The following is a 7,895-nucleotide window of genomic DNA, read 5'->3' on the forward strand; positions in this document are numbered from 1 at the left end:
CTGCCGCTTAGGTCATATTGGTGTAAAGCGCATGAAGAACCTCCATGCTAATGGACTTTTGAAGTCACTTGATTTTGAATCACCTCACACATGCGAACCATGCCTCATAGGCAAGATGACTAAAACCCTGTTTTCTGGAACAATGGAACGGGGAAGTGACTTGTTGGAAATCACACATGCTGATGTGTGCGGTCTGATGAGTGTTGACGCACGCAGTGGATATCGTTATTTTATCACCTTCATCGATGAATTGAGTAGATATGGGTATATTTACTTAATGAAGCATAAGTCTGAAACGTTTGGAAAGTTCAAGCAATTTCAGAGTGAAGTTGAGAATCATCATAACAAGAAGATCAAGTTCCTATGATCTGATCTAGGGAAAAGTATCTGAGTTATGAGTTTGGCAATCACTAAAGACTAGGTGGAATAGTTTCACAGTTGACACCACCTGAAACACCATAGCGTAATGGTGTGTCCGAGCATCGTAATCGCACCCTATTGGATATGGTGCGATCTAAGATGTCTCTTACCGATCTACCGCTATCATTTTGGGGTTATGCATTAGAGACAATTACATTCACTTTAAATAGGGCACCATCTAAGTCCGTGGAGACGACACCGTATGAACTATGGTTTGGAAAGAAACCTAAGTTGTTGTTTCTTAAGGTTTGGGGCTACGAAGCTTATGTCGATAGGCTTTGGCCAGAAAAGCTCGAACCCAAAGCGGAAAATTGTGTCTTCATAGAATACCCAAACAAGACGATTGGGTATACCTTCTATCTCAGATCTGAGGGCAAATTGTTTGTCGCTATGAATAGGTCCTTTCTCGAGAAAGAGTTTCTCTCGAAAGAATTGAGTGGGAGGGAGATAGAACTTGATGAGGTTGTTGAACCTTCACTTCAATCAGAGAGTAGCGTAGCACAGAAAGATGTTTCTGTGGCACTTGCCTCGGTTGAAGAGAAAGCTAATGATGATGATCATGGAGCTTCAGATCAAGTTACTATCAAACCTCGTAGGTCGACAAGGGTGTGTACAACTTCTGAGTGGAAACCCTGTCTTAAAGGTCATGTTGTTGGACAACGATGAACCTATGAGCTATGGAGAAGCGATGGTGGGCCTAAACTCCAACAAATGGCTGAAAGCCATGAAATCCGAGATAGAATCCATGTATGAGAACAAAGTATGGACTTTGGTGGACTTGCCCGATGATCGGCAAGCCATTGAGAATAAATGGATCTTTAAGAAGAAGATAGACGCTGATGGTAATGTCACCATTTATGAAGCTCGACTTGTCTCAAAGAAGTTTCCGACAAGTTCAAGGAGTTGACTGTGATGAGACTTTCTCAATCATAGTGATACTAAAGTCTATTAAAATCATGTTAGCAGTTGCTGCATTTTCATTTACGAAATCTGGCGGATGGATGTCAAAACAAAGTTTCCTTGACAGTTTCCATAAGGAAAGGATGTATGTGATACAACCAGAAGGTTTTGTCAATCCTAAGGATGCTAAAAGGTATGCAAACTCCAGCGATCCTTCTATGTACTGGAGCAAGCATCTCGGAGTTGGAACATACGCTTTGATGAGGTGATCAAAGTTTTTGGGTTTATACAAAGTTTGCAAGAAACTTGTATTTGCAAGAAAGTGAGTGGGAGCACTACGACATTTCTGATAAGTATATGTGGATGACATATTGTTGATCAGAAATGATGTAGAATTTCTAGAAAGCATAAAGGGTTGTTTGAATGGAGTTTTTCAAAGGAAGACCTGTGTAAAACTGCTTACATGTTGGGTATCAAGATCTATAGAGATAGATCAAGATGCCTGATAAGACTTTCACAGAGCACATACCTTGACATGATTTTGAAGGAGTTCAAAATGGATCGGTCAAAGAAGGAGTTCTTGCCTGAGTTGTAAGGTGTGAAGTTAAGACTTGAAGCTCGACCACGGAAGAAGAAAGAGAAAGGACGAAGGTCGTCCCCTATGCCTTGGCAATAGGCTCTATTCGATATGCCATGCTGTGTACCACACCTGAGATATGCCTTGCCACGAGTCTGGCAAAGGGGGGGGTACAAAAGTGATCCGGGAATGGATCATTAGACAGCGGTCAAAATTGTCCTTAGAGGAATAAGGAAATGTTTCTCGGTTTTGGAGGTGATAAAGAGTTTGGCATAAAGGGTTACGTCGATGCAAGATTTAACACCTATCCGGATGACTCTGAGTAGCAAACCGGATACGTATAGTGGAGCAACCATTTGGAATAGCTCCAAGTGGAGCATGGTAGCAACATCTGCAATATGAAATAGAGATTTGCGAAGTACACACGGATCTGAATGATGCAGACCCGTTGACTAAAAAACCTCTCTCACAAGCATAACATGATGAAACCCCAGAACTCATTGAGTCTTAATCACATGGTGATGTGAACTAGATTATTGACTCTAGTAAACTCTTTGGGTGTCAGTCACATGGCGATGTGAACTATGGGTGTTCGATTCATCACAATGTAACTAGATTGTTGACTCTAGTGCAAGTGGGAGACTGTTGGAAATATGCCCTAGAGGCAATAATAAAATGGTTATTATTATATTTCCTTGTTAATGATAATTTTCTATTATTCATGCTATAATTGTATTAACCGGAAACCGTAATACATGTGTGAATACATAGACCACAACATGTCCCTAGTGAGCCTCTAGTTGAATAGCTCGTTAATCAATAGATGGTTATGGTTTCCTGACCATGGACATTGGATGTCATTGATAACGGGATCACATCATTAGGAGAATGATGTGATGGACAAGACCCAATCCTAAGCATAGCACAAGATCGCATAGTTCATTTGCTAGAGCTTTTCTCATGTCAAGTATCATTTCCTTAGACCATGAGATTGTGCAACTCCCGGATACCATAGGAGTGCTTTGGGTGAATCAAACGTCACAACGTAACTGGGTGACTATAAAGGTGCACTACAGGTATCTCCGAAAGTGTCTGTTGGGTTGGCACGAATCGAGACTGGGATTTGTCACTCCGTATGACGGAGAGGTATCTCTGGGCCCACTCGGTAATGCATCATCATAATGAGCTCAATGTGACTAAGGAGTTAGCCACGGGTCATGCGTTACGGAACGAGTAAAGAGACTTGCCAGTAACGAGATTGAACGAGGTATGGGGATACCGATGATCGAATCTCGGGCAAGTAACATATCGATAGACAAAGGGAATTGAATACGGGATTGATTGAATCCCCGACATTGTGGTTCATCCGATGAGATCATCGTGGAACATGTGGGAGCCAACATGGGTATCCAGATCCCGCTGTTGGTTATTGGCCGAAGAACGTCTCGGTCATGTCTGCATGGTTCCCGAACCCGTAGGGTCTACACACTTAAGGTTCGGTGATGCTAGAGTTGTTATGGGAAATAGTATGTGGTTACCGAAGGTTGTTCGGAGTCCCGGATGAGATCCCGGACGTGACGAGGAACTCCGGAATGGTCCGGAGGTGAAGATCGATATATTGGACGAAGGGTATTGGAGTCCGGAATTGTTCTGGGAGTACCGGGTGACGACCAGCGTGACCGAAAGGTGTTTCGGAGGCCCCGGCAAGCATTGGGGGGCCTTATGGGCCAAGGGGCGGGGGCACATCAGCCAACTAAGGGGCTGTGTGCCCCTCCCACCCCATCTCCCCTAACGTGGAGAGGTGGGGGCGCCTCCCCTAGGACAGCCACCCCTCCCGGCTTGGGGGGCAAGTTTCCTAGGGGTGGGGGCGCCCAAACCCATCTAGGGTTTCCCTGTGGCCGCCACCCCTCCCCTAGGGAACCCTAGGGCGCCTCCTCCACCCCCTTACCCCTATATATAGTGAGGGAGAGAGAGGGCAGCCGCACTCATTCCCCTGGCGCAGCCCTCTCCTCCTCCAACTTCTCCTCCTCCTCCGTAGTGCTTAGCAAAGCTGTGCCGGAGAACCACGAGCTACATCGCCACCACGCCGTCGTGTTGCTGGAGTTCTCCCTCAACTTCTCCTCTCCCCTTGCTGGATCAAGAAGGAGGAGACGTCCCCAGGCTATACGTGTGTTGAACGTGGAGGCGCCGTCCGTTCGGCGCTAGATCGGATCTTCCGCGATTTGAATCACCGGGAGTACGACTCCATCGACCGTGTTCTTGTAACGCTTCCGCTTAGCGATCTTCAAGGGTATGAAGATGCACTCCCTCACTCTCATTGCTAGCATCTCCTAGATTGATCTTGGTGACACGTAGGAAAATTTTGAATTATTACTGCGTTCCCCAACATTCTTAATATTGAAGGCGAGACGAAAGATACCTTAAAATCTAGGATTGATTTGACACATCTGGGTATCAGAAAGGATTTGCAGGTGCAAGATGAAGGTAAACCACGGGATATGGCACCAGCTGTGTACGTCTTGGACAAGGTCAAAAGAAAAGAATTCTGCGAGGTCCTGTCACGTGTGAGATTCCCACATGGATTTGCTTCCAACCCTGAAAGGAGAGTCAGTGCAGATGGAAACAAGGTACAAGGGTTTAAAACTCATGACTGCCACGTCCTACTTCAAAGGGTTTTACCTGGTATCCTTCGAGGATTGGGTCGCCCTGACTTATACAGAGCAGTTGCAGAGTTGGGACACTTCTTCAGGGAACTCTGCAGTAGAACTATCAGGATAGATGCTTTGGAGCGTCTTAGAGACAAGATACCAACTATCCTATGCGACCTTGAGAAGATATATCCTCCAGCCTTCTTTGATGTGATGGTGCATTTGGCTGTTCATCTACCTGATGAGGCACTACTTAGAGGTCCAGTATAGTATGGCTGGATGTACCCTATTGAAAGGCGGCTAGGCACTTTCAAGGGCTATGTCAGGAATAGAGCTAGACCTGAGGGTTCCATTGCAGAGGCCTACATCGCTACAGAAGCGTTGACATTCTGCTCAAAATACATTGAAACAACTGATCAGCTTAGCAAAGAGGTGGGTGAAGACAATCCCGGTCTCAATGTTTTTGATTATTCTGTTCGAGTTACAGGGAAGAGTCAACAAGAGGACAAACCTAAAGATTTGGACAAAATGGTTTGGTATGTGTTGAATAACTGTCCTGAGATACTACCTTATATCAAGTAAGTGCTAAGTACTGCAGCTTATACATCGTAATCTACTAAACTTGCAGCACATTCTTATATATTTAGATGTTTGACGCGATCACTATGTTGTGCAGCATCTATAAAAACGAGTTACTGCCGCAAAATCCAAGACAAACTGGTTATGGCAGGATTTGCGAAATGGTTCAAGAGCCATGTAAGCTTTTGAATTGCACTGTCAGTTTTTTTAATATATTGAGTACATAAGATGATCAGCTTGTCTATTTTCTAAACATAGGTTAAGAAGATGCGGGAGGATGGGAAGGCAGTTGATGATGCCCTTTACGCACTAGCAATGGGTCCTGATACTCGGGTAAGACATTATGAATCTTGCGTTGTTGGAGATGTGCGCTACAACACCCTTGCATGCGACGAAGGCAGGAAGACACAAAACAGTGCCATCATCAGCACGCATACATACGGCAGAGTGACAACTGAAATGTATGCTAACATAATAGACATTGTTCAGTTGCAGTATATCTCTAGTTTCGAGGATCATCGGTGTGTGGTTCTGTTGTGCTGTCGTTGGTATAACCTGTTTTCCACGATCGCAAAACTCAGAGCTGATGATTATTTCAAATCCATCAATGTCAAGGCGGCGTACTAGACCAACGAGCCTTTTATTTTGGCAAATCAAGCAACATAGATATTTTTCTTGGAAGACACATTTGCACGTAGTGATGACAGGAGAGTATTGCAAAGGTTTGAGAAGAGGAATTCGTTTAATGAAGTTGCACAACAAGATGATGCTTACACCGCTCCTGATGTACAAGATTCCACAGATGTTCCAAATATCTTCGAGAACCATCACGTCAATGACGCTGGCGAAAAGATTGCATGTCGTGTTGTGGACATACAAGAGTTGATCAAGAAGAAGCCAACGTTCGAGGACATTGAGGATGAAGAAGAAGATGACACTCTAGGGAATTACGATTTAGACTGATACACATTGCGAAGATGTTGATGCTGCTGCTGCGGATGATGATTAGATTGCTTTTGTCATATTTGCCTGTCAGAAGACGTTTTTTATCTACTATGTGAAATTGTGTTTGCTATGACAACTGAAACCTGATGAACGTGTTGTTTAGTATTTTGCTGTGAGAACATCACTTGTTATTTATCTTGATTTGTGTTTGGTGATTGTATGACGAGTAAAACATAATGACATTGTTGTTTAGTTGTACTCATATTTGGCTGTGAAACTTGAATTTGATGACATAGTTTGCTGTTGGACTGCAATTTGCTCGACGTCTTCGAATGGGAACAAAGCTGACCCGATAGGACCTCTTCTAATTCATTTATTTATTACCAAAAGGGCCTCTGCTATTTATTTATTTTTGATCAAAAGGGGATACCCCCCCCCCAATTTCCGTTAATAGAAATCATTAGATGTTCACAACACTACGCCCAGCTTGCTACACAGGTTTCATTCATTACTAGTTTCAGCAAAGTGCTGATGTCATAGCCACTGAATACATCACGAGTGCTACATACACTTCAAATAAAGAGACAACCATCCTACAGAGCACACCGATTTTTCCCATTATCTTCACAAGCTCTTTCATCTCCTCATTGCTGTCAAGGCCGTTCAGCAGCTGTTGCTTGGCCATGATCAGAGGAACTGCATCTTTAACCTTCTGCTCTGCATCTTCCTCTTCTATCGTTCCTTCAGTTACTTGTCCAACACCCCAACCTGTTGGTATTGGGATTCGTCATCTAACCAAATAATCAACATAGTTGCATTCCCCCACATCAGCAACTTCCCAGAAATACAAATCACACGAATCTTCCCTTTTCTGCACGAATCAAATTGGAAGATCATCAACCAAACTATTAAAAAAATCAGCAACTGAAAGCAGCAGAACAACACTTAAACATATTATTACCCCATGATTCGGGCATTTGTAGTAGACTCGGCCAGGGTTGAGGATTGTGGTTGACACGTGATGGATGAATCTGCGTGATTTGCAGCAGTGGCACCACACCAACGGCAGCGGGTTGCGATGAGCAACCGGCTGCGGTGGGTGTGCCGGCGGTGGTGTGATGAGACCCACAGGCGATGATACGGGTGGCCACATGGCGCATATCTGGTTTTGCCTGCTGAAGAGCAGGCGGACGAGCAGCCAGCGGACATGGTTGCTACGGCCAGAGCTTCTGATGCTAGGCAGAGTAAGTACAGAAGAGGAGAAGCGAACGTTGGATATGTCAGTTTCATTACTTGCAGAGTAGCATAGCACCATATATAGTCATAGTCTAGGTTTGGATTCGAACCAGCTACAGGAGCACGTCTCTCTTTTTTCTAAAACTCAGTAACATCTCTTCACTGGTACACTAGCTTGTTCTGTACGCCTTCTCAAGACTTTGATTGTCTTTCTTTTTTTGCGAGGAAGGAAGGAGTGGAAAATTGAGAGTTCCTGGGACTCGAACCCAAGGCATCTCGATTGAATACCAAGGGTGCTAGTCACTTATGTGGCAAACGTTCCCTGGGAGGAGGAGGGCAGACAAACGCATTTTCCTCGCAGTTTTAATTGCGACGCAAGATCGAACGGTCGCAGTTTCGGGAATGTTACCAGGCGAACGAGCCCGGTTTTTCTTTTCTTCCTATATATAAAAAAGTATGCTACTTGGTGTCGGCTTAGTCAACAAACGATTGTGCCAACCTTGACCATTGGATTGACATTCAACGTCTGTCGTGTTTCTTCAGTCTCTTCTTCCTCCAGCCGCCAAAGCCAAACCAGCGCCGGTGGGACG

Source organism: Aegilops tauschii, chromosome 6, assembly GCF_002575655.3.
Source record: "Aegilops tauschii subsp. strangulata cultivar AL8/78 chromosome 6, Aet v6.0, whole genome shotgun sequence".
Taxonomy (NCBI): Eukaryota; Viridiplantae; Streptophyta; class Magnoliopsida; order Poales; family Poaceae; genus Aegilops; species Aegilops tauschii.